General features: G+C 42.2%; 1 long non-coding RNA gene and 2 pseudogenes across 2 annotated transcripts; all 3 read right to left on the bottom strand.

Moving 5' to 3' along the window:
* Nucleotides 1–4,321: 4,321 nt before the first annotated feature.
* Nucleotides 4,322–25,944, bottom strand: LOC137634671 (uncharacterized). 2 transcript variants are annotated; one of them, XR_011042553.1, is made up of 3 exons: nucleotides 25,805–25,944; nucleotides 19,042–19,783; nucleotides 4,322–5,644 (listed from the first exon to the last, which is right to left on the bottom strand). It is a non-coding gene; the product is annotated as an uncharacterized lncRNA (long non-coding RNA). The 2 variants fall into 2 exon arrangements; XR_011042552.1 differs by lacking the exon at nucleotides 4,322–5,644 and adding an exon at nucleotides 18,545–18,677.
* On the bottom strand, nucleotides 8,882–9,000 carry LOC137635031 (5S ribosomal RNA; annotated as a pseudogene).
* On the bottom strand, nucleotides 20,560–25,780 carry LOC137634670 (uncharacterized; annotated as a pseudogene).
* Nucleotides 25,945–27,795: the final 1,851 nt, after the last annotated feature.

The raw sequence follows: 27,795 nt of genomic DNA, 5'->3' as shown, positions 1-27,795 counted from the left end.
GCCCATGCAGCATGCTCTGCATACCTTATAGCATGCTCTGCATACCTTACAGCATGCTCTGCATACAGCATGCTCTGCATACCTTACAGCATGCTCTGCATACCTTACAGCATGCTCTGCATACCTTACAGCATGCTCTGCATACCTTACAGCATGCTCTGCATACCTTACAGCATGCTCTGCATACCATACCGCATGCTCCTCAACCCACCGCAGCCCCTCCCACGCACCAGCACTCTGCTTTTGTTGTTGCCAGCTCCCACACTCCGACTGCGGAGAAGGTTGACGATGCACCCGTGGGCCTACACCTCCCACGGTTGTGCGCCCGGAATGGCTTCCTGCTCTCACACTCTTGTTGTGAGAGCTCCTCCACCCATGCACAGTCAACCCTGCCAGATGTATGATGACTCCCACACACAGAGCACTCCGTTGCCGTGCGGGAGCTACCACAAGCTGCCGTGTTTTGACACGGTGTGTCAGCCTCCGCAACACACTGTGGTTACCGCCACTCGCCAGCAGCAAACTAGTCAGGCAGGAGTTGAGGCTTCCCCACACAAGTTGTTGCCAACTCACAAACTGTCATGCAGTTACATGACGTTGCCTTCTGGTCTGCTACTTATACACCAGTGCTGTATGTCCTCACGCTCCTGTTGTGGTTGACAGTTCAGTTTTTGACAGTTCACAGACTGTCAAGCAGTTTCATAACGTTGCCTTCTGGTCTGCTGCTTTTGCACCAGTGAAACCCTCACTGAGAGAACTTAGCTTTTCTCGGATATGGTTCCTGTAGATGAGAAAGTGCTGTTCTCCCTCCTTCTGATATTCCCTTGAGGACTCTGTCATTTGGAGAGGAGCCTTAAGCTGCTTAGCCTCCTATGGACTTTTATTTAAGCATAACATGCTTCCAGGGAGGGTAAATGGTTCCGCTTCAGTCGCTAACCCCATCTGTTGCCACACCTGCTCCCATAGACCTTGGGCTTGGTTGCAAGACATGCAGTCCAAGCTTAGTCCTTGATAGAGGATTTTTTACGGACGCTGAGGTATCCTACTCACGTCCGCCAGTTGAGATGGTTCCTCCACCGGTGCGACCCAGTGTGGGTTGACAGTCGCACGTTGATGTTATGCTACTCTCGGAGGTGGTTGTGGACGTTCAGTGTGTCACTGGGAAGACGTTCAACAACCAGCAGAGGTGTCTTGTTGTGACGCAGTGCGGCAACCTCAGCAACCCGATAAGGGGTTGTCTGTACTACCCAGACAGTCTAGACAGTTTCGGGTTGTCGCTGTTCTTCCTCGCTTCCCCATGGTTGACAGTTCACAGACTGTGCAGCAGTACCATGATCTTGTGTCCGGCTCCGTCACGCATCCACCAGTGCGACCGGATTCAGCGAGTCAGACGTTGCCCACTCCGTTGCCGTTTCCTCATCAGTTTCGGATGAGGAACCCTCTGATGAGGACATGGCTGAACAAGAAGATCAATCCCCAGCCCTGCTATCCATCCAGAAGATGCTGAAGAAGGAATACAGCCCTGTCAGGCTGTGGATGAGTCTGGTTAGGACACTGTCATCCGTGGTGCATTTGGTGTCACTTGGAAGACTACACCTCCGTCCTCTTCGGTTTCATCTAGCTCTTCACTGAAAAAGGACAAGAAGCTAGAAGCGGTCTCGATCCCGGTTTCCGGAAGATAAGTCTGGTCTAACCTGAGGAAGGACTTTATCAACCTTTTATAGGGTCTTCCCCTGACTGTTCAGACTCCCAACCACGTTCTCTTCTCAGACGCATCGGACGTAGGCTGGGGTGCGACCTTAGGCGGTAGGGAATGCTCGGGATTATGGAACTCGCGTCAAAGGACAATGCATTTTAACTGCAAGAAGCTTCTGGCAGTAAGTCTGACCTGGAAAAGCTTCAGGTCTCTCCTTCAAGACGAAGTCATGGAGGTCAACACGGACAAATCCCTGCTTTGATGTTCATCTCCTAGCAAGGAGGGACCTACTCTCTGACATGGTGCGAGTTCGCTAGTGACCTCCTCTCCTGTTCAACAGGTCTAGACTTTTCACTAGTAACAAATTTCTTCCAAGGCAACTTGAATGTCTTAGCAGTTTGTCTCAGTAGGAAGGGACAATAATTCCAACATATTGGACCCTCCACAGAGATGTATGCAAGAGACTTTGGGTCACCTGGGGCCATCCAACCATAGATCTCTTCGCAACCTCGATGTCCAAGAGGCTCTCAACAGACCCAGCAGTGGTTCTTTTAGATGCCTTTCTACTAGATTAGTCTCATCTAGATCTTTATGCATTCCCTCCGTTCTAGTTTGTCAACAAGGTACTGCAGAAGTTCGCCTCTCTCGTTGGGACAAAGTTGACACTAGTTGCTTCCCTCTGGCCCGCGAGAGAATAACTTACCGAGGTACTTAGATGGCTAGTAGACGTTCCCAGAACTCTTCCCCTAAGGGTGGACCTGCTACGTCTGCCACGCGTAGAAGGTACTCCAAGGCCTCCACGCTCTTCGTCTCACTGCCTTCAGAGTATCGAAAGACTCTCGGGAACTAGAGGTTTTTCGAAGGTGGCAACCAGAGCGATTGTTAGAGCAAGGAGAACATCCACCCTTAGAGTCTACCAATCGAAGTGGGGAATCTTCCTAAACTGGTGCAAGTCAGTATCCGTATCCTCGACCAGTACCTCTGTAACTCAAATAGCTGACTTCCTCTTATATCTGAGAAAAGAGCGATCTCTTTCAGCTCCCACTTTCAAGGGTTACAGAAGCATGTTGGCATCAGTCTTCCGTCACAGAGGCTTAGATCTTTTTAACAATAAAGATCTACAGGACCTCCTTAAGTCTTTTGAGACCACGAAGGAGCGTCGTTTGGTTACACCTGGTTGGAATTTAGACGTGGTTCTAAGATTCTTTATGTTAGACAGGTTCGAACCACTTCAATCAGCCTCCCTGAAAGATCTCACCTTTAAGACTCTTTTCCTGATATGCTTTACCAGCTAAAAGAGTCAGTGAGATTCATGCCTTCAGCAAGAACATCGGATTTTCATCCGAAACGGCTACATGTTCTACATCTTGGTTTTCTAGCCAAACACGAGCTGCCTTCTCGGCCTTGACCAATATCGTTCGTTATTCCAAACTTATCGATATGGTTGGAAAGGAACTAGAAAGAGTATTATGTCCTGTAGAGCTCTTAAGTTCTTTTTTTAAAAACCTTTATGAGGCCCATCTGAAGCTTTATGGTGTTCAGTTAAGAATTCATCTTTGCCTATGTCGGAGAATTCTTTATCCTATTATTTTCAGACTGTTAATACGAGAAGCTCATTCCCTCCTGAATGAGGAAGACCAAGCTTGGCTGAAGGTAAGGACACTCGAAGTTAGAGCTATCACAACTTCCGTGACCTTTTAATAAAATAGATCTCTGCAAAATATTTTCGACGCAACCTTTTGGAAAAGCTAATCAGTGTTCGCGTCTTTTATCTTAAGAATGTCCAGTCTCTTTACGAGAACTGCTACACTCTGGGACCATTCGTAGCAACGAGTGCAGTAGTGGTGGGGGCTCCACCACTACAATTCCCTAATTCCAGAACCTTTTTAATCTTTCTCTTGAAATATTTCTGGGTTGTCCGGAAGGCTAAGAAGCCTTCCGCATCCTGGTTGATTTGGCGGGTGGTCAAATTCTTTCTTGAGAAGCGCCTAGATTAGAGGTTGTGATGAGGTCCTTTAGTATGGGTTGCAGCCCTTAATATTTCAGCACCTAGGAGTCGCTCAGCATCCTAAGAGGATCGCTAGGCTCAGTAAGGAAGACGTACTTAAAAAGGCAGAGTAATGGTTCAAGTCGACTTCCTTACCAGGTACTTATTTATTTTATGTTTGTTATTTTGAATAACGGCTAAAATAAGATACGGGATACTTAGCTTCTTTGTTGACATGTATGCTGGTCTCCACCCACCACCCTGGGTGTGAATCAGCTACATGATCATCGGGTAAGATTAATATTGAAAAATGTTATTTTCATTAGTAAAATAAATTTTTGAATATACTTACCCGATGATCATGAATTTAAGGACCCGCCCTTCCTCCCCATAGAGAACCAGTGGACCGAGGAGAAAATTGAGTTCTTGTTGACAAGAAGTACTTGAGTACCTGCTCACAGATGGTGCTGTTGTGTACACCCCCACCTGTATAGCGATCGCTGGCATATCCCGACCGTAGATTTCTGTCGGGCAACAGAGTTGACAGCTACATGATCATCGGGTAAGTATATTCAAAAATTTATTTTACTAATGAAAATAACATTTTTCATAGAAACAAAATGGTTATAAATTTCTTGATAATTATTAATGGATGTGGCGGAGGTGTTTAAGGTAAACAAATACGTCATATTCAAAAGTTTTGGCTACGATGTTTGATGTGTGTATGCATGTGTGAAGATGTAATAACTGAAGGTAATGACCAATCACATCTGAGGAAGATTTGGCCAACCAGAGGTCAGGAATTTACCACCAAGAAAGAAAGAAAGAGTTTTGGTAGCTTATGAATTGTTGATTTTGCCTGAATTTCCATATAATCGCTTTCAAACGCTCTGGCTATGGGATGGAGCTGAAAGATTCTTTTTTGGTTTTTAAATTTTCTTCAAAATGTATAGAGACAATCCAGTCTCCTACGAGATGTTTCAATAACATGTTTCATTAGAGAGATAGATTCTGATTGTTAACATCTTTATTTCTTTATCAAGAAGATAGGTCTTTATCGACATCATCAAGAGTAGGATGAGTTTTTATTATATCGAGCTTGAATAGCGAAGTAAACTATATAACTTTAATTCGTATTTTGTTACATTTCAAGTATAATGTAAATAAGGAAAGGATTATCAAATCATATGTTTATTAGGAAAAATATTATTTGATAATCCTCTAACCTCGCTGCTAGTCGCCCCCGAGTGTGGCCTAAGCCTAAGGTGAGAGGGTTCCTCTGACTAGGAAATATAACCCAGCCACTGAGGGGGTGGGGGGGGGGGTGCAAGTGAGCCTCAACTTGGTGCCGGTCCCAAACATGAGTAAATGGGGACGGTTGGGGGCAGGAAAGGCATCCGGCCATGAAAAATTAGCCAAAACAAATATGGCCAGTGAAAATTGTGAAAGGTGGGAAAAGATGCAGACAAAGAAGATGTTTATTAGGAAATAGGTCGTCAAAAAAAAGGTACATACATTAGGGATAAATACACATTTCAGATAAATGATGAATTTAAAACTGCAAATTTTATGGAAACAAACTCAAAACAATGCTGCAGTAGAATAAAAGGATCTTAGCTACACCTCTGATATATGCATAAAGATAAAAATAGGAAAAAAAAAAAAAAAAACCTTAACTGGAGCACCAGAATGAGAGATATCTCATGTGTATTTGACTCCTCAACAGCAGCTCTTAAGTCAGAGGAACCCCCTCCCATTAGGCTTCGGCCACACAAAAGCGCGACTAGCCACGAGGTTCCAGCGGCTTATTGAAACGTATGATACGGTATGCGAGTGGCCACATTGGAGGCACGAGAAGGCTCCCAACCACTGCAGCTGCCACTAAGCTATGTTTCAGGTTTTAAAAAACCGCGGCGTTTTTGAGTGTCTCCACTCAGGATTACACCATTTTTCATCAGTTTCTGAAGGGCGGAGAGAGCAAAAATAAGTCATATAAATGGAAGATATAGCAATCAACTACAAATGGATGGTAATAAAATAAATTAAAATATATATATACAGTATATATATATATATATATATATATTATATATATATTATATAATATATATATATATATATATATATATATATATATATATATATATATATATATATATATATATATATAAACAGTTTCTTGTAAGATTTTATTTTTATAAAATTCTATCAGGAATAAATTATAAAATCAATATTTTTATTAAAAAATACGTCTTTTGTATGTCATAAGAAGTAGGATGAACAGTTTGTGACTTTTCTAAAATGACAAATTTGATGATAATTTGTATTTTTCCTAACCATACAAACCTTAGCTATTTACATTGGGTTTACCTTTTAGCGCAGCTGAAATGGCGAGCCATTAGAATTTAACGAGGGTGTATTACCCCCGCGCTAGTTAGCGGGGGGGGGGGGTAGGGGAGTGGTAGCTCGCTACCCCTCCCCCACCTCACACACAGATGAATGCTCACTTTCACTTAGAGGTAGGACTTGTCTTGGGGGACAGGGCTGGCGGGCAAATATGTGTAAATAGCCAAGGTTTGTATGGTTAGGAAAAATACAAATTATCTTCGAATTTGTCATTTGTTCCGTAACTGAAATACAAACCACGCTATTTACATTGGGTGACTTACCCATTAGGTAGGGTGGAAAGTCCCCAGCCATACTGGCTTTGGCTTTACCCGGGGACTCAGAATCCGAGTGAGTCGCACTCGAGAAAAGGAGTCCCTGCACCTCACAAGTTCCTTGCTCCGCAAGGAACCGTGTGGCCTACATAAGCTTGTGTGTGAAGGAGGACGTGTGACCCGTCCTAGGCAGTTGACCTGGAGTTCCAGAAGGAACTCTGGGTTAGGACGATCCCAATACCACCTCGTCAGGGTAGGGGGGACGCGACAGTATTGACTCAATACTCGGAACACAAGGAAGCATAGTTTACCTGCAGAGGTTCGAGGTCAGCTATGCAGAGACCAGGATGCTGCCTCCCCGTAGAGGGGATGATGAAGAAAGAAATAAGGGCCAGACATACTTCTTTCGTTCATGCAGACTAAAACCTGATAACAATGCCCTCAACCTTCTGCTACCTGTCCAAAAAGGAGCCTGAGGCTAGACCAGCTGTTGTGTAGCCACCACAGAGCTATAGAAAACGTATCGAGACTCCTGTGGGTCACGCCCTGCAGGAAGCGGGCTGCGAAGGTCATTAGACGCTTCCAGACTCCAGCTTGTAGCACCTGCGTCACAGAGTAGTATTACTCGAAGGCGAGGGACGTTGCGATGTATCCAACATCGTGCTGTAGGGCGACGTGACGGGGGAGGGTCTGGAGACAGGTCGAGATGAATGTCCTTGAGTCCGGGCTGAAGAGGTATACTGGTGACTCTCCCCCGTGTCCTCCTTGTGCTCCCAAATCGGCTGCAACTGAAGACAAACTGCAGCTGTTCCCAAAGCTAACCTCTCGATTCCTTTACTGGCAAGAAAGAGAAGGTCTTGGGACATCAGATACAGAATGGAGACTCGAAATCTTGGAGGAATTGGACCGAAGGGCCGGGACCCCCATATTCTGAGTCTAGCCAACAACTCCGGAGCAAACCTGAATGTTGCCTTCCCCTCTTCCTTAGAAAGGGGGAGTCGTACGAGACCAAGAAGATTGCTTACACACTGGCCGTGGCCAGAGTGAGCAGGAGACCCAAGGCGGAATACAATCCGAGGCCTGTCGTAAAGGGTCTTGAGAAGATCTCTTAAAGGACTAAAAGTCCGAGCCATGCTCCAAGTTTGAGGTCTTCCTCCGACTAGGGCAGGGACGATCGTAGCTTCGCATGAGCGAGGAAAGATCCAGCGGGCAGGAAAAAGTTATTCCTTTAAGCCTGAAGATCAGGGAAAGGCTGAGCGACAGGCTTCATTGCCGAGAGCGGAAAGGAGTTTCCTCCCGCCGAAAGGCAATAAGACCGTTATTGCTGGAGAAGAGGCCTCAAGGGAAGAGGTATATCTCCCACGGCACCAACCACCGAAGACTCTTCACTTTGCCTGGAAGACCCCTGCGGATGACTATCGCAGATGACGCGACCTCCGTACCGCGCTGTAGCGGGTTGTCTCTTCTTGAGGAGGAGGCGTAGTGTCTCCAGGCATGAAGCCGAAGCGACGCCCTGGTTCGGGAGAGATGTCGCAGTGTGGTTGTTTGAGTAGTCTGCGCCGTGGGAGAAGCTCTCCCGGGAGTTCCGTCAGGGGAAGCAGAGGGTCCAGAAACCGTTCTGCGCATAGTCCCAGTGGAGCTCTCCCATTGAAAGGCTGACAGACAACCTGGTCTTGTTGAGACCCATTGTCCACAGACAAAAAGGAGGGAAGACGCAGGCGTCGAAGTTGTCCCACCATCACCGGAATGCATCTTGCCAGAGTCTCGGGGTCTGAGACTGGGTGGAAGAACAGCGGAAGCTTGAGGTTCCAAGCTGTCGCGATCAGGTCCCCCAGACCAGGACTTGCTGGTTACCCAAGGTCAAAGACCCCCAGGTACACTCTCTCTACGAGGCTCTGCTCGGATAGTCGGAGAGAACATTCCCCTGCCTGGAATGAGAGAGCCGATGGTGGTATTGAGAGAATCTCAATCATCCCGGTATCTCTACTGCAAGATGTGAAGGTGTGAAAATGCGTCCCCTGCTGGTTAGAATACGCCAGAATCATGAAGTCGACGCGCACGGGGCAACTCGGCAGGAGCTGTAGGATCTGTAGAGGGGCCAGACTAAGGCCCCTAAGCCTGCCTGAATGATGGAGAGGTATCCTTCAGGTCTTGACCATAGGCCTGGACCGGAACATGCCCCCCCCCTTCCTTTGACGAGTCCGAGAACAGCATCAAGAATGTGGGGAAAGGACGAGAATATCCACTACCATCAAGAGGCTCCATAGGTCAACACCCATTGCAGGTCTAATAGTTCCGCTGGTCCCATAGGGGCCAGGAAGTCCGGTTAAACGTTGCCTGAAGCCACCGGAACTTGGACCGCTCCACATGGAACTTATCCTGAGGCGACCGTTCGGACTACAGTATAGACGGGTCAATGAGGAAAGGAGAACTAGGAAACATTCCAAGGTAGGGCTGAAAGCTCTGCTTGACTGAGAACAGGTACTGCGACTCTCCTCAGTCTTGCCACAGTCAACTGAAAGGAAGGCTCGGAGGATGTGGTAACAGAATCTGGCGTCCCCAGGTGGTCACCCATCCAAGTACCGACCAGAACCGACGTTGCTTAACCTCGCTGGACGGACGAGAAGCGGGGTTTCCAACGTGGTAAGGCCGTTGACTCAATATCATGGCCAGATACTCCAGATGTTGAGGCAGAAGAAGAGAAGGCTCCAAGCAAAATACCATGAACCCACACTCATGGTAAGCATCCGGAAGCTTGTCCCGGCGCTGAAGAAGGTCGAACCCGAGCCTACCGGAGTTGACCAGCCCTCCAAACAGCAGAGGAGGCGGAAGCCTGCACCTGAGCGGCCATGAGGAAGGCAGGGAGAGTTCTCTGGGGAAAAAAACCTGCTATGCCACGGCGGGATAGCCACACTGCATCATAAGCAGGAATACTTGCAGTCTAGGCTGAATTCGACGAGCTCCCTGGAAGATGGATGGAATGGAAACTGAAAGTACCCGTCCTTCCGATCCAGGGTTTAAGGAGTCCTGTCGCCTCGTTACCAATCTGATCGATTCTGCTGGTCTACGCTGGCCGAAGTTTGTTCGACAAACTTGATCAGGGCCGAGAGGTCGACTACGGAACTCCCCTCTCAGATCCTTTGTGGAGGATTTATTTTTACTTTATTTTTATTTTTTTGTTTTTGCCAAATCCTGTGTGTGAGAGAGAGAGAGAGAGAGAGAGAGAGAGAGAGAGAGAGAGAGAGAGAGAGAGAGAGAGAGAGAGAGAGAGAGAGAGAGAGAGAGAGAGATATTGTGTTAGCGAGCGAAAGTAGTTAGTGTAACGATCGTTTGTGGTGAGGAAGACTGTTGGTATAAATGAGATTGTTTGTTTACATTTTTTAGTTAGGTTACGACAGTGGTGAATGTTTCGGAGCGAATGCTTTTTTTATTTGAATGCAGCTTAAGGCAGTTGTGTGAGTGCTGGATAACTATTTATATATTTTCGTTCAGCGTGGAAGTGGTTTTTGATTTTCAAAGTAAGTACAGTTTTGTTTATCTTTGCTTGTCGTGATTGTGAATGATAGGAACAATTTGTTATTTATCTTTGATTATAGTGTGATAGTTCAGTTAGCTAGAAGTGTTCGTAAGTGTTTTTCTTTTTTATTTTGGCAGGCTGCGATTCCTCCTTTGGAGTGACTAAATTTCTAGAAAGTGGATTACTGTTGATGACCTGGCCTGGAACTGATCATATTTAGACTGTTTTTTTTTGGATTAACGATTGTCGATGACCTGGCCTGTTTACTTTGATTGCTGCTATTGATGATGATAATGATGATAAGGATGATGACGATGATGATTACGACCCCGATTAGGGAGGCAGTGGTGGCAACTTGCCATACAGTTTAACCTGTTAATCACAGATTGAGGGTTGTGCCGTGAAAGACAGTTCGGCAGTTTGTGAACGACTGTGTTGCAAATAATATATATGAGCATACAAATTTTGGTGTTGAACTCGTAATATATGTTTTGTGTTTTCATGTTTGGGTTGCGGTTAGTTTTAAGTTTCGTTAGGATTTATTGGATTGCGGAAAGTTTTTTTTGTTAATTATATATTTAGTTTTATTTATCTTATAGTGTTAAGTTTTGATTGGTTTAAAGTATTTATTTTGAATGTTGATGGTTTATGATTTATTTTAAGGTTTAAGAATTATAGTTTTAAGGTTATGTTTTGTTTTGTTTTGTCCTTTTGTCCAAGAGTCTGGTTGTAGATTACGTAAGGGGAAAGTTTGTTTTGTGGAGACCATTGTCAGTAAGTGTGATTCAGGGTGTGGGGCTTGTTTTTTAAACATCCCGCCACATTATTTTGGCGCCCGAACAGGGACTGCTGAGGCGGGACTGATAGCTGGACTCTTGGACGAAGGACTGATAGGATAAGATATTAGATATAAGGTTGATGAAAAATGGAAGAGCAGAACAAGTTACTGAAGGAGGAATTGCGGCTGAGTAAGGAGCGTGAGGAGAGGTTGCTAATAGAGAATGAGAGGTTGAACTGGGAGAATGCGGCGATGCAGAAGGAGCTTAGGGAGTTAAAGGGGACAGTAGAGAGAGTGGAAGAATGTGTTGAGATGAGGATGCGAGAGAATGAAGAACGAATGGAGAAACGAATGGAAGATATGATGGGGCAAGTCATGGGGATGATGAAAACTATAATGGGTGAAGGTGCAGTCGGAGGAGTGTCCTCAGCTTCGGGTAATGGGTTGGTAGTGAAAGAGAAGGTTAAGGTAGGTGATAATGGGAAAGGAAGTGATAGTGATAGTAGTAATAGTGATGGTGATATTGAAGATAAGGGAATTAGGCATAGTAAGGATGAACAGAAAGGGGAGAGGAAAGATGAAAGGAAAGGTAAAAGTGATGTGAAGAAAGAGAAGAAAAAGTATCAGGCTGATAGCAAGGACGATCGTGAATGGGTGAAAGTGGTAAGTAAGAAAAAGGGTAAGAAGGGAAGGGTTAAGGATAGGAATTTAAGTGTGGAAGTGGATTCATTATATTCGAATGAGGAAGAAGGTAACAAGGGAGTAGACAGTGATGATAGCAGTGAGAATGAACGTGATGTGTGTAAGACTGTGTTTATGAGAGAGGTACCTCGGTGTGAAAGGTTCAATGAGCATAGCAGTAGGGATGTATATGATTTTTTCAAGGAGTATGAGAGGTATTGTCAGGATAAGTATGGTGATAGTAAAAGAATTTGGGCTAGGGAGTTAGGAGAATATTTGACTGGGTATTTGTTGACGATGTATGGAGTGATAATGAGTGTAGGGGACGTTGATTATGAAAGTGTGAAAACGAGAATAATTGAGCAGGTAAAACGTATGAAAGGGAGTGTTAAGTATAAGCGTAAGAATGATTTTGATGAAGCACGGATGAATGCAGGAGAAGCGATATCGATGTATGTATGTAGGTTGGAAACTTTAGCTAGGAAGAAGTATGGGGATGAAGGTATAAATGAGAATAAGGAGTTAATGAGGAAGTTTTTGGCAACAGTACCTGAGAATGTGTGTGAATTTATTAATTTGAAACGCAAAGAGAAAATGAGGTGGACGCAAGAGAGATTGACATGGGATGATATACTAGAGATAGTTGAGGATTATGAGTTAGATAGGTGCATGAAAGAAAGTAAATCTGTGAGTGTAAGAACTGGAATGGAAGAAAGTGTAATAGAATTTGGTAGTTATAAGGACGCAATTTTGAGAGGACCAATGAGGGTAGCTGATAATGTAGTAGATAGGAGTGTTAGGGCGAGTAATGTGGGAATACCTGTAAGGACAAATGAAGGATTTAGGCAGGGTAATTGGCGCAATAGGGATAGGAGTGTGAGTGCACATCGAGGTATGTCAGATAGCCGTGTCCGTGATGAAAAGTGTTATAGGTGTGGGAAAGTAGGACATAAGAAGAATGAATGTAGATGGGCTCTTGGTGCTTGTTTTGGATGTGGTGAGGTAGGGCATAGAATTAGCGAGTGCACGAAAGAGAAAGGGGTAAAATGTTATCGGTGTGGTATGACTGGGCACGTAGCAAGTGGATGTAGGAGTAATCGTATGAATGTGATTTGTGGTAATTGTGGTAAGGATGGTCATTATGCTAGAATGTGCAAGGAGCCGCGGGGTAAGTGTACTGAATGTGGTGCAGATGGGCATGTAGCTAGAGTATGTAGGAAGAAGGGAGTAAGTCAGCCAGGATGTTCGGGAAACTAGAGTGTGAGAGGGTTCAGCTGGGTGAGTCCTCCTGTGTGTGTGGAAGGAATAGGATCAATGTTTGTGAGAATGGGATGAATAATTGGTTAGAAATGAGCAAGTATGAATCTAGTATGCATAAAAAGTTAGGGCTGGAAAATAAACAATTAGTGTTAGTTGAATATAGGAAAAAGAGGCGTTTGAAAGTTTTACGTAAGGATGAAAAAAGGGAAAATTTTATAAGTAAAAGTGAGACTAGAAATAAGTATGACAAGGGTGTAAATGTGCAAGTGTGTATGGAAGATAAATGTGTTAATACAGATGAATCATGGCTGAGTATGAATGATACCTATAGTGTGTGTGGCTTTTCCTTAGGTGATGTAAAAGAAAGGATGACGAATGCGAGAGTGAGAGATAAGAGAATGATTAGTAGTATGAATGAATCTTTTGCTAAAGTTGAGAATGTTTTTGATGAAATGGATGAACTGTTTACAGAAATGAGTGTAATTATAGGGCCAGATGAGAACGAGGTAGATATGATTGTACATGATATATTAGATGATAGGGATTTAGATAGGAATAGTGTTAATGTAGCTAATGATTGTGATAAGGAAGAAGTGAATGAGAGAGTATATGGAGGCCCAGTTACTCGGAGTAGAGGTCCCGTTCCCGACTGCGACTGGGTTATGAAAAAAATAATGTAAGTGTTGTGTGAGAAGGATTTGGCAAAGTAAGGGGGGAGGAATGTGGAGGATTTATTTTTACTTTATTTTTATTTTTTTGTTTTTGCCAAATCCTGTGTGTGAGAGAGAGAGAGAGAGAGAGAGAGAGAGAGAGAGAGAGAGAGAGAGAGAGAGAGAGATATTGTGTTAGCGAGCGAAAGTAGTTAGTGTAACGATCGTTTGTGGTGAGGAAGACTGTTGGTATAAATGAGATTGTTTGTTTACATTTTTTAGTTAGGTTACGACAGTGGTGAATGTTTCGGAGCGAATGCTTTTTTTATTTGAATGCAGCTTAAGGCAGTTGTGTGAGTGCTGGATAACTATTTATATATTTTCGTTCAGCGTGGAAGTGGTTTTTGATTTTCAAAGTAAGTACAGTTTTGTTTATCTTTGCTTGTCGTGATTGTGAATGATAGGAACAATTTGTTATTTATCTTTGATTATAGTGTGATAGTTCAGTTAGCTAGAAGTGTTCGTAAGTGTTTTTCTTTTTTATTTTGGCAGGCTGCGATTCCTCCTTTGGAGTGACTAAATTTCTAGAAAGTGGATTACTGTTGATGACCTGGCCTGGAACTGATCATATTTAGACTGTTTTTTTTTGGATTAACGATTGTCGATGACCTGGCCTGTTTACTTTGATTGCTGCTATTGATGATGATAATGATGATAAGGATGATGACGATGATGATTACGACCCCGATTAGGGAGGCAGTGGTGGCAACTTGCCATACAGTTTAACCTGTTAATCACAGATTGAGGGTTGTGCCGTGAAAGACAGTTCGGCAGTTTGTGAACGACTGTGTTGCAAATAATATATATGAGCATACAAATTTTGGTGTTGAACTCGTAATATATGTTTTGTGTTTTCATGTTTGGGTTGCGGTTAGTTTTAAGTTTCGTTAGGATTTATTGGATTGCGGAAAGTTTTTTTTGTTAATTATATATTTAGTTTTATTTATCTTATAGTGTTAAGTTTTGATTGGTTTAAAGTATTTATTTTGAATGTTGATGGTTTATGATTTATTTTAAGGTTTAAGAATTATAGTTTTAAGGTTATGTTTTGTTTTGTTTTGTCCTTTTGTCCAAGAGTCTGGTTGTAGATTACGTAAGGGGAAAGTTTGTTTTGTGGAGACCATTGTCAGTAAGTGTGATTCAGGGTGTGGGGCTTGTTTTTTAAACATCCCGCCACACCTTCCTTACAAGAAAGGATCGACTGAAGAGGCCGGGGGTGAAGCCATCGATGATCCTATGGAAGACCTTCGCCTAAGGTATGGGTCATTCTGCCCAACCGGGCAACTCTTGCTGACGCTATGGCATAGAGGTTCAGAGACACAGAATTCGCTGACAGAGACGGCAGGCGCGATATCCTTGGCTGATCACAGAGATTGTGCGGGAATGGGCATCGGGAAGCTGTCATTCGGATGAGTAACCTTAAGCATCCTCCCAGCGAAAAACCTGCAATCCTAGAGTTCGTGAACTCTGCCGCTCCATTTAGGACTATGCCCCCCCCCCCCCCCCCCGTGCCATCTGTTCCTGACAGGAGGAAACTGCAATTGGACACCTTGTCCCAGTTGTCGTAGCCGATAACCTAGGACAACGTGGTTGAAAGAAAAGGGCGCTGGAGCCCTGCAGAGTCTGGAAGAAAGCGCCTTGGAGGAGTGAAAACGGAAGTCGATTTCCTCCGCACAGCCGCTGTCTAAGTCTCTGTCCTTGGGCACAAACAAACTCTTCTCAAGGATGGGAGGGTGTCTGAGGTTGTCGACCTCCACAGATGAGACACCCGAAGGAAGTCTTCAGTCAGCGCGTCCAGATGGTACAACATCGAGCTTGTCCGCAAGTTAGATACTTAACGACGAAAGGCCAAGGTGCCTGAGCCTGAGAGGAGGAAAGTACCCATGATCTTCCTGTAGTTTCCTTGAACCAAACCTCGGGCCGTAACCGAGAAGGGAAAGGACCTGGTAAGCCCCCAGAGGAAGGGGTAAGCAGTCACCCCTTGGCCGATGGAGAAATCTCGAACGGAAAGTCCCCCGCCAAAAATCCTTCCAGGGAATGACGGGGAAGGGCTAACCCAGGTTCTGGAAAGAGGAGTGTTGCTCAGACCTCCCTGAAGTTTCTTCCTATTCTTGCAAGTGTCATGCTCTGCGTTTACGGGGTGAGGCCGTGTTCTGGAAATACGCTCCAGAAGAACTCGCCAGGCTGGCCATGCTGCGAAAACCCCAATGGGAATCGTGGTCGCAATCGCCCTGGAGCTCGCGCGATGGTAATTCAAAGATTTGCGCGTGGGCGAACGTGGAAGTGCCCATGCGCGGTCACGCAGGAACGCAAACGAAGGTGAGCGAAGGAGCGCAGAAGGAGGGCGAGCGTGGTAGGAAGGGCGAGAGGTGGTGGCCGGCGAGCGATAACCCAAGACGAGCAATGGATACTGCAAGAATTAGGCCGACGTTCGTGCGAAGAAACACCGTCGGTTCGCGCGACGGAACACCGTCGGTTCGCGCGACGGAACACTGTCGGTTCGCGCGACGGAACACCGTCCGTCCGTGCGATGGAATACCGTTGGTTCGTGCGCGGGCGAACATTGGAGAGCATGCGTGTGGGCGTGCAGGCGAATGATCGCGCGGGCGCGCAGGTGGGCAGGTGAATGAGCGCGAGTCCGAGGCGGCGAACGCAAGCGTTAGCGCGATGGCGAGGAAACGCGCTGCTGCGTGGGCGAGGAAGACCGCTGGCGATATGGATAAACAGGCGATCGGTGGTGAGCTGGTTAGCGCTAACGCGCAGGTTAGCGATGGCGCGTTGTGGCATGTCGATGCGATGGCGAGCAGCATGCGCAGGTGAGCGATCGCGCGATGGCGATCAGCATGCGCAGGAGGGAGATTGCGCGATGGCGAGCAACAGCAGCATCCGCAGGTGGGCGATCGCGCGATGGCGAGCAGCATCCGCAGGTGGGCGATCGCGCGATGGCGAGCAGCATCCGCAGGTGGGCGATCGCGCGATGGCGAGCAGCATCCGCAGGTGGGCGATCGCGCGATGGCGAGCAGCATCCGCAGGTGGGCGATCGCGCGATGGCGAGCAGCATGCGCAGGTGGGCGATCGCGCGATGGCGAGCTAGTAGCTGGCGAATCATGTTCCTTCAGAAGCGTTGGAGAACGTTGGTGCGCCGGCTATAACACAAGCGGGCGATCCGGAGATCGCTGACGTGTAGAACGCTGTTGAATAGGCGATACTAAAATCGCCTGTGCGCGCTGGCGAGCAGGTGATCGCTGGCGAGCTGATGATCGCTGACGAGCAGAAGGCAACGCGTGGAAGCCTGCGCATAGAAGAAGAGTCCTTGACCCAGACCTGAACCGAAGTTCTAGATCGTGAGGGCGAACGTGGGCGCGTAACAGGAACCAACAGGAACAGCAGGGATGATCATCATGAGAGCGCTGACGAACAGGAGAGCGCTGGCGAAAGGAGAGCGCTAGCGATCAGGAAGCGCTGATGAGCAGGAGAGCGCCTGTGCGCTAACACTGAGCAGGAGCAGGAGAGAACACAGCAGAAGGGCGCGCAGGGGAACCCTGACACGCAAGGGAAGAACCCCCGAGGGAGGCAACCCTTTGCCCCGAAGGGAACGTTGTCCGTCGGGAGACAGATGTCCATCGGAAGACCGTTGCCTGTCCGCTGGGAGACTGATGTCCGTTGGAAGACCGTTGTCCGTCGGGAAGACCGTTGCCCGTCGGAAGACGAGATCAGACTGCTGTCCATCTGCACCAAGGCGGAAGATCAAGAAGAAGGAGTTGTAGGCTGCAAACGGAGATTCAAAAAGGCGCCTCTTAGCACCCTTATAGGGGGATGAGAGGCCCTTACGACGAGGCGGACGGTGGGCCTTACGGCGAAGGAGGCCAACAGCAACAGCAGCAGAAGAATCCTCCGAAGAGGAGTCTCTATGAGTGTACTCTCTCGCGAACGAAAGAGAAACACTTCGTAGAAGAGACTAGTCAGCCAGTGACCTAAAAGGAGCAATCCTCTGAAGAGAGGCTCCTGCAGTTCCCCAGCCCCTTGAGCGAAACTGCAGGTGTGACCGCTCAGCACCAAGAGCATAGTCGCACGAAAAAAAAAAAGGCAAGAGAAGAACCCCCCAAAAGGGGAAAAACTCAAGCCTGGACAGGAAAAACTTCCCTCGGAAGGAAAGTTACCCGCCCAAGGAGGCAAGCCTCCTGAGTTCTAAAATGAACTGGAGAGCTGTCCGTCGTCACGGGAGTACTTCCAGTAGGAGACACGCCCCTGACGAAAATACAAGGGGGGAGGCAGCAACAGCCGAATCCCCAGGCCTCAACAAGACAGCTCACACCGTTGCCATATTACAGAAACGAACTAGATCGGTAACTGTAAAAAAATAAAACAAAAATCATTAGTACACATTCATTCCCCCAGGAAGGCTCCGAAGAGGAATCCCGAGGGAAAGGAAACAAGAATTACACAACAGGCACGTGCCCTCACAACCACTTACACTCACGGAAGGAGAGCTGTAACCAAAACAGAATTATAACAATTATAATTATGAAACTATGTAATTATGTAATTTAAAAATGAATGAACACTAAAGAAAGAACGAAACCTCGAAAGGAATCGTTCTACAGGCTGAAAAATTAACAACCACAATTAGATTCATAAACTAATTGAGACAAACGTACGGCGTAGTAACACGTAGTAAAAGGGGTGAACGACCTCGAGAGAGAGAGAGAGAGAAAGACATAAGTCAAACTCGATCGCCACCCATAAAATTACGCCGTGGTGGCCTAACTGCCGAGGACTCCACGTAGATATCGTACACTACACACACAACTGTGAAAAGGAAACTTACTGATTTCTATACTCAAATATATATACAAACATGAAAACATGTTTACTGTACATATATATTGAGTAAATGAAAAGTAAGCGATTAGTAAAGACAAAACAAACAATGGCTGCCAAGAGAGGACCCAGACAGAGACGTCTGTCACAGTCCGAGCCAAAAGTGAAAGTGAGCATTCATCTGTGTGAGGGGGGGGAGGGGTAGCTAGCTACCACTCCCCTACCCCCCCCCCCCCCAATGCTAACTAGCGCGGGGGTAATACACCCTCGTGAAATTCTAATAGCTCGCCATTTCAGCTGCGCTAAAAGGTAAACCCAATGTAAATAGCGTGGTTTGTATTTCGGTTACGGAACAATGACTGATTAATCATATTTCATAGTTTGAGTGAGGTGTAGAGTAACATGTGGCTTATATCCGATATTCAAATAAATACCATTATGTTGAGCTTAAGGGAATGGGTGGCAAAAATTGACATGGGTTACAAAAATTCATGGTAACTAATTGAAAATTTTATTTTAGGGCACTCTCTATACCTGGAATCTTCTCCTATCTGCTGAATACAAAATCTGCAATAAAAAAAAAAATTGAAAAGGGCATTTTCGTATGCATCCAAAAAAACTGCTACTACTTTAAAACTATCAGAGATAGGAAGCTAAACCTAGTCTCATTTAATAGCTAAAGAGTGTGTCAACAATCTCCTCAAGACAAAATTTGTACTTTAGAGAGATAAAGTTATTATTTTTGCGTTTAAATTTGTAATAAAAATCTGTTACGTAAATAATGTAATTTTAAATAAAGAAAAAGAAACATTTTCAAAGATTGGTCCTGAGCCAGTTATAGAACTTTTAAAGACAAATACAATGAAAAAACAAATGCGAAAATCGGATGAAAACTAACGAAGTAGTAGTGGTTTAAAGCACAATAACTTACTTTAGAGAAAATGGCATTTAAAGTTGACACATCCCACGGCGCCTAGTATGCTCCAGCAGAGTAGCTCTTGTCCAACTTCCGCTTCCTTCTAGTTTTTTTCTTTATTGGCTCATCCATCCTTTGGTCTTGAGTCTTCAAGCACTTGAGCAAATTTGTAATAAAAGGAAGGCCAAGCAATATATTTAAATTTCTTTCTTCATGCCCGATGTTGTAGTTAGAAACAGCTTGGGCGGCCGCAAATTCAGAATTTTCAGAATTATTATCAAAAATAGTAAATTTACACTTAGTACAAAACATTCTTATTCGAGTGTCCAAATGTCTTTTCAAAACAACTGCCTTCACACTATTTTCAAAGCACACAGAACAGGCTACATTATCTGCAATATCAACTAAATTACTTCTCCTCAAGAATACAGTTTCAATATTTGTTACTACTTTTTCTGTTTTTTGAATACCAATCTTTCTTCGCATTGAACTGGTGAGGGTTTGTGTTGGAGCACGAGAGGTGGAGGGAGGAGGTGTGTTGGCGGACGTAGAGGGCTGGGGAGAATCAGCTGTTGGTGGTGGAGGTGAAATGGCCGACGCTTGTCGCTCATCCAGTTTCCTTCTTTTCACCTCTCTCGCTTTTTCAGCTGCTTTGGCCATTCTCTTGATGTTGCCTTTCTTCCTGGGCATTGTAGAAACGATTTTCTGTATAAACAATCTATATAATTATACAAAATTGGCCGATGAACAACGACACCTGCAGAAGACACAAAGAGGAATGTCAGAATAGCAGACGACGCAGACAAATAAATAAATAAATAAGACTCAAATATATTCTTTAAAGAAGTAAAAGCTTGTAATTAGGCTAAGACTACAAGCCAAAATACTGTCAAATATTCATCATATCTGAAAACATATAAAATATATCTTAGAGTACGTAAAGCTTCAAAAATATTCCTCAAAATAAATAAATAAATAAGACTCTAATATATTCTTTAAAGAAGTAAAAGCTTGTAATCAGGCTAAGACTACAAGCCAAAATACCGTCAAATATTCAACATATCTGAAAACATATAAAATATATCTTTGAGTACGTAAAGCTTCAAAAATATTCCACTCAAAATAAATAAATAAACAAGACTCAAATATATTCTTTAAAGAAGTAAAAGCTTGTAATTAGGCTAAGACTACAAGCCAAAATACTGTCAAATATTCAACATATCTGAAAACATATAAAATATATCTTTGAGTACGTAAAGCTTCAAAAGTATTCCACTCAAAATGAATAAGACTCAAATATATTCTTTAAAGAAGTAAAAGCTTGTAATTAGGCTAAGACTACAAGCCAAAATACTACATATCTGAAAACATATAAAATATATCTTAGAGTACGTAAAGCTTCAAAAATATTCCACTCAAAATAAATAAATAAATAAAACTCAAATATAGTCATTACAGCAGTAAAAAGCTTGTACGTAATTAGACTAAGACTAAAAGCCAAAATACTATCAAATATTCAACATATAAAATATATCTTTGAGTACTTAAAGCTTCAAAAATATTCCACTCGCAACAAATAAATAAATAAAACTCAAATATAGTCATTAAAGCAGTAAAAAGCTTGTACGTAATTAGACTAAGACTACAAGCCAAAATACTATCAAATATTCAACATATCTGAAAACATATAAAATATATCTGAGCTTCCCGTCAAAACTGCACTCCAAATAAATAAATAAAACAAAACTCAAATACATTCAAACAGATTTCCATCAGTGTCTTCATCTTCAGTATCTTTACTGTTATAAATATCAGAATTAAAGAGCTTGATCATATCTGACGAAGGAACAAACTGCTTGCAGCAGAGTACTCTAAAGTGCAGATGACACCTGATCCGCACAAGTGCAGCTAGCATCTTTGTATTCATTTTGTTCCTAGTCTTTGATTTTACTAAAGACACTAGAGAAAATATTCGCTCTACAACAGCATTACTGGCAGGTGCAACTAATGCTGCAAGTGCCCACTTGGATACTTCTTGAAATGGATACTCGCCCATTCCATTTTGATAATTACTTACACCCACCCAGAACTGTACTGTATCATGAGGAATTTTGCCCCCAAACACACACTCCTCTCGCCAATCAATAACTACTAATTTCCGATATTGTTCATGAACTCTGTCAATTTCTTCAGAGTCTAACAGCTTAAAAAAAAAGGCATTTACTGAAAGTCAGGTCTTGCTACCTGATTTAAAATCAAAGAGGGATGCAAATTACAAAGACTTTTGAATACATTTCGTGTGGGTGGAAGCCTTGCTTCTAACTGCTGTACAGCATCCAAGATAAAACTATGGCAGCGGTTCTGAACTTCTTTTACCCTCAGCAATGCTGTTTCCTGAGGGTATTTCTCAACATACGTTTTAACTTCTTGGGCAAAGCGCGCTCCATAGTCAACTTGCTGGTATGTCAGTTTATCACCTCTCTGATTGAAAATTCTTGATTGCATTGACTTATAGAGAATGGCAAGCTCATTCTCCATACTATGAGGGTCTATATCAGTTGCCTGGAAAAAAGCATTTACTTTTTCAAATGCAAGGACAATTGGTGTTACACAATGAAAATAAAGTTTATTTACTCCATCACCTAACATTTCCTTCATCATCCTTGCTTTGAATTTGGACTCCTGGCCACATTTTTGTTCAGCACACATGAAATAAGCATGCAACTCTTCCCAATTATTTAAAATATTGCTCATGACCCTCCCTCTTACAAGCCATCTTGTTGTAGCTGCTTGCTAAAAGGGAGCGGGCATTCCTTTTTTCTCTCCATTAGGGTCCATAATTTGGAAGAGAGACTTGTAAGCCTCCCTTCAAAGACCACTTTTAGAAAACCACTTAGGAATTTCTGCCAAAAGGAAGCCCAAGTTTGATGGCAGTTTATCAAAAGCGTGCTGAACGCACAAGGCAAGAGAATGGCAAATGCATCTCATTTGCTCACAATTTGGAGACAACTCTTTCAATCTACTCCACACTGAATTATTATTCCCTACCATCACAGAGGCCCCGTCACTTGCAAAACCTAAACAATTACTAAGACGTTGGCCAATTTCCTCAACTGCCTCCTGGATTACATTAAAAAGTATCTCACCAGTTGGCTCGGTAACTGTTTTGAGACCCACTAATTCTGTTACTATCCTCTTTTCCTTCTGACTATAATAGCGCACAGTTATGCATAGATGCTTATATGCAATAAGGTCTGTTGCTTCATCAATTAACAAAGCATATTTTGTACTTTTTATATCATCAACTAACTCCTGTCTGAAAGCAGGAGAGATAACTTCAGTTATCAATTTACTGCATTTTGTTCTATGTAGACATATGCTACCCAAGGTGCTACCTACTCCATTTTTTTTAATAATTTCACCAAAGTGGTCAACCGTCATTATGGAACAGTGACATGAGATAGCCACAGCTAATTCCAGTTCTGTTCTTTTAATAGCTTCACTAGGGCCATTGGGCCGAAACGAAATAGGCCTCGTGATTTTAAGAGCAATCTGTTTCTTTTTGTGCTTCTCTGTTTGCTCATGCTTTTGCAGGATGGCCAATCGAGGATTCAAAGTACAGAAGCACAACTTGCAAAATGCCTCTCCCTTACTATCAGGGGCTTCTTTCACCCATTCAAACTTCGTCTCCCATTCACATCTATATTTTCTTTGGCCATCATAAAAACTCTTCCACTTGGGCATGGTAATGGTAAAAATGCTTTATTTAGCCTAGGTCTTGGCCAACTTCAAGGTTATCTGCAAAAAAAGAAAAGAATTACTATTTCTGCATAATATAATGTCCCCAAAAGAACTCCTAGTACTGTATGTGATCTCAAAGTGATCATACTTGTGCCATGTTCTGATCATTACTCCATGCAACCTATATCATAATGGACATGCAAAGAGAGCATGTCCTATCTACCAGAGTAGGCCTAAGCTCAAATTAGGTGAGGATAGTTGCACCTTTTCAACATATGAAGATACCAAAGGTGTAGGAATAAGTCGAGAAGACGTATATCTGAACCTCAAAACTGGTAAATAGGCGATGGCAAATTGACTATGATAATGCCTCCAAAGTGTCAATGTAGGTCCAGTAGATTAAGGCTAGTTAACTTTAACTAACAGCCTTATCTTAACTAACCTTCCCTACAATTGCTGCTTACCAAATGCTATTTTTCTGTAAAATTACTTAAGAGATGACTAAATTAAAAATAGGTTAGTGAAATGAGGAAAACATTATTGTTAGACAGATGATTGAACAAAATCTATGCCAAAAACCAAACGGATCAACAAGCAATTTAAAGAATTGTTGTTTTTTGAAAAGGACATCAAAAGGTCACAAAGTGCAAATATTATGGTGCCAATAGAAAGATCTAGTCAGAAGACCAGAAAGTCCAATCAAAAGACCATCTTAGCTTTAGCAAGGTATACATTTGTCAACAGTTGGCTAAAGACTGTATCACGGCCCACCTCAAGTGAGGAAGTATATGACTAATAGGGTTTATGCAGCTGCCGATTTGTAAATATATCCTTGGACACAAACTCCACCCACTATGTACAAGAATGGCGTGTCTTTGTGGAGCAAAATATTGGAAATAAAGTATGCATTTACGTAGAACAAAAAATTTCCAATGATACTTGCCAAGTCTTAGTATTTTTCTGCTCACAAAGTGCCATACAAACAATCTAAATAGATAAAATAATCACCAATACAATATTTTTGTTTTATAACCTAACCTAGTTTGTATAATGTGGGGGCCACAGTTATAATACATTAGACAAAATAACCTACAAAAATAAGACTTGTGAAACAGAATTAAAAAAACACGTTGTAATTTAACATTACTAAACCTAGGCTAGGTATATTTACAATAACCAACCACCATTGCCCATACACTTAGGCTATGTTAAACATTATGTGGGTATTGTGAAATGACATTAATCTAGGGAGATCCCACATATTAACCCTTAGTAAGACTAATAAAAACAGTTCAATTAGGACCCAGGGGTAAAAACAGAAAAACTTTTCTATGGAGTTTCATAGCAGTGTTCATCATTCTGCAAATGCCCCCTTACTTAATTGTGCTAATGATTTACTGGATTTTGCTCAGACGTAGCTCGCTTGGCTTGCAATTTAACATTATCTCATTGATCCTATGTTCTGGGAAGCAGATGTTTAGCTATGGACACTAGCCCGGTGGTCTAGTATTTCGGCATTAATTATCAATTATACAAATCTAATAAAAGAGGGTACTTGTAAGTTCATGATTGCCCCTATGTTCGAACAAGAACTTGTCTTCCATTTACCATTATCAGACTAAATATATCAAACACTTTTCTAGCCTAAACGGTGCACCCCATATCAGTTTAACTACTGAGTGGAAGGAGGCTCCTGTGGTTTACACTGATAAAAAAATAAGTAATTTTTCATTAAAATCTTTAACTCCGTTAAATGAGGTTTCTGCCACTAGTATATGGGTCTCAAAATAGCGTATTTGGAAAGATCTATTTAATCATGCAAGTCCCAATATCCTAACTAATATTGCACTGTTCTATAATTAAGACCAAAATTTCCTTGAAAGTGAATAGCAGTACCTACTTTAAAATAATATATAATTTCTTGGACTACCCTAAATTATACTTTCATAAAATGTTATTGTTACAAGGGTAAAATTATAGAATGGTGCAATAACCGGTTTATGAAAAATAAGGCTGGTTCTTAATGTATTCTATGTTTTCCAGTATGTTTTCCCCACCCAAAACCCCAAGTTCCCACTGGGGGCCCCCCATTATCGTAGGATATAGATGTATATATATTTCTGAAACTATTCATTTGCGACGGAAACGAGTGTCATTTTTGAAGAGCGTATTTTTTTCTATATGAAACAGTAGTTTTTTTCCTAGGTTACATTGCCCTGTAATTCACTACAAAAATACCTATGCAACTGTTCACATCCACATATGTTATCACACAGTGGCATACCTTATCTTATGCCTTCATAATCATTACTAATTCACTTAAAGACTATGTGGTAATATTTCGATAGAGACCCACTCACCCATTACCGTTTGCCTGTATATAGGAGCTTCATGTTTTTATTTTAACACGAGCAATCATTAAGGGCTCTATCGAAATATTACCGAAAATTAATTATTTCTGCTGTACCATGCGCAAGCGAAAAGAAATAAAAAATTAGAAATATCAAGATCCTAACTAACTTACAGAGAAGCGGTATTGGCTGGGTGGTGCTCGCATCGAAATATTACCCCATGAGATTTTGGTAATATTTTGATATAGTTATAAATGATTTATGTTCTGCCATACGCTGGCGAAAAAAGAAAAAAACATCATGCTCCTATGTACTGGCTAACAGTAATGGCTGGGTGGGACTATCAAAATATTACGGACTATATAGCCTAGCCCTAATAGGCTAACCCATAAAGAATAAAATATCGACTACATAATCTTCACTAATAGGCTTTATTTCAACTTTCGCAATTAATGAAAACTTAATTATACATTAGGCAGCCCTAATCAAACATGAGCTTAATGAAAGGTCTAAGGACCATAGGATAGACTGTTTTGTCCTTTAGCTTAATGGTGATGCGAAACAACCAGTTCAAATCGTTCTTTCTAACAACTTTTTCGTTCGGAAAATGGCCTCATTGTCACTTACTTAAACTACTGAATAAGTGTACACACTTACAAGCTTAAAAAAACATCAGAGATACTTACCCAAGAAGATAAACAAAAACCTCGTGAGAGAGCAGGGTTACCAGATTATTTTGACTGGATTATCGTACATGAGCTTTAGAATTGTCGTTTTTCAACCAAAATTATCGTACATAGTTTCAATATAATTATTAAGGAGTTACATAATTGACTTATTTCAAAATATTTTAATATAATTTTTAATTAAACACACACACATATATATATACCTAAGGTATGTATCGTACATCGTACTGGACCTAAAATAATCGTACATGTACGATAATTATCGTACGAATGGCACCCCTGTGAGAGAGGCTGATTCAGGTTCAGGACAGGTTCCGGGGTGAAGCATAGCCTTTACAACGGCGCCTCTAACGCTTATCTTCTTGTACTGTTTTGTCTTTTCTTCCACATTATGTTCAATACTTCTTTTTTCTTTTCTATATTTGTTTCACTAAATAAAAATAATCCTACTATTTTCTTTGGGTCTTCCTCGTATGGTTGTTGTAGCTCAATTACTTTATTCCTTTCTTTTCTATATTCCTGGCAAAATAACAAAAAATGTATCAAATCTTCCTCCTCATTTTCACAAAAATTACAGTTTACATTCCCTCCATTGTGTCTATTTACAACATTTAGTTTTAACGTATTAGTTCTTGCTCTAAAAAATATCACTGAAGCAAATGTATTGTCATAAATTAACTCTTCCTTAATTTCTTTCTTCCACGTTCTATATATTTCTAAGCTCACTTTACTTGAGAGTTGAGCCTTGATTATGGGTATTGTCTTTGAAACGGTACCTCCTAATTGAAACATTAATTGGAATTCCTAACTAAACCAAAAGAGTATTATTATTATTATTATTATTATTATTAGTTGCTAAGCTACAACCCTAGCTGGAAAAGCAAAATGCTATAAGCCCAAGGGCCCCAACAGGGAAAATAGCCCAGTACGGAAAGGAAAGAAGGAAAAATAAAATATTTTAAGAAGAGTAACATTAAAATAAATATTTCCTATATAAACTATGAAAACTTTAACAAAACAAGAGGAAGAGAAATTAAATAGAATAGTGTGCCTGATTGTACCCTCAAGCAAGAGAACTCTAACCCAAGACAGTGGAAGACCATGGTACAGAGGCTATGGCACTACCCAAGACTAGAGAACAATGGTTTGATTTTGGAGTGTCCTTCTCCTAGAAGAGCTGCTTACCATAGCTAAAGAGTTTCTTCTACCCTTACTAAGAGGAAAGTAGCCACAGAACTGTGTGAGTAGAACATGGATGTCACCATTTTCATGAAAAGATGCCAAGAATATGCCAAATTTTAAAAAGATGCCAAACCAGTATTTAGGATGCCAATGGGGATCCAAAGATCCCAAATTTCTGGGATTTGGCATCAAATATGCCAACCTCTTCTCTCACATTCCCAATACGCAGTGGAAGAGTTGCTAAACATTACTTTATTCATAATATATGTATGCGTATATAATTCCTTATGTATTAATATTATACGCTGTATAACCAAATAATAGGTAAATGAGAGTGTGATTGTCAAAATAATAACTTATTTTAGCAAAATATTGTAAAAAAAAAAAAATAGAATCAATATATCGTTATGAAACTAAGAATCGACTTTTTTTCAAAATATTTCGTCATTTTTGACGCCCGGTCTAATTCCTATTTTGTTGCATTTCAAGTATAATGTAATAATTGCAGTGTGACTAGATTTTGAAATTTTAAATAGGGGACACCTAAATTGGAGAGTTAGTTGAATAAGTTATAATATAGACACACACTTGACGTGAAGTTAAATTACGCATGCAGTGATACACCGTCTAGTAGAACTTCAAAACTTCAAAAGTTCAAAGTTGGAGCAAATGCTTTTTTGTTGACCAGGCGGACATGAGTCTTTTTATAGTTTATTTATGACATATTTGTTTTTGACGTTGTTAATAGTTTATATATGACATATCTGTTATGGCGTTGTTACTTTTTTTTAGAATGATTTACTATT

Source organism: Palaemon carinicauda, chromosome 45 (assembly GCF_036898095.1).
Source record: "Palaemon carinicauda isolate YSFRI2023 chromosome 45, ASM3689809v2, whole genome shotgun sequence".
NCBI lineage: Eukaryota > Metazoa > Arthropoda > Malacostraca > Decapoda > Palaemonidae > Palaemon > Palaemon carinicauda.
Note: the sequence above shows the minus strand (reverse complement) of the source record. Positions and strands in the feature narration are given on the sequence as shown.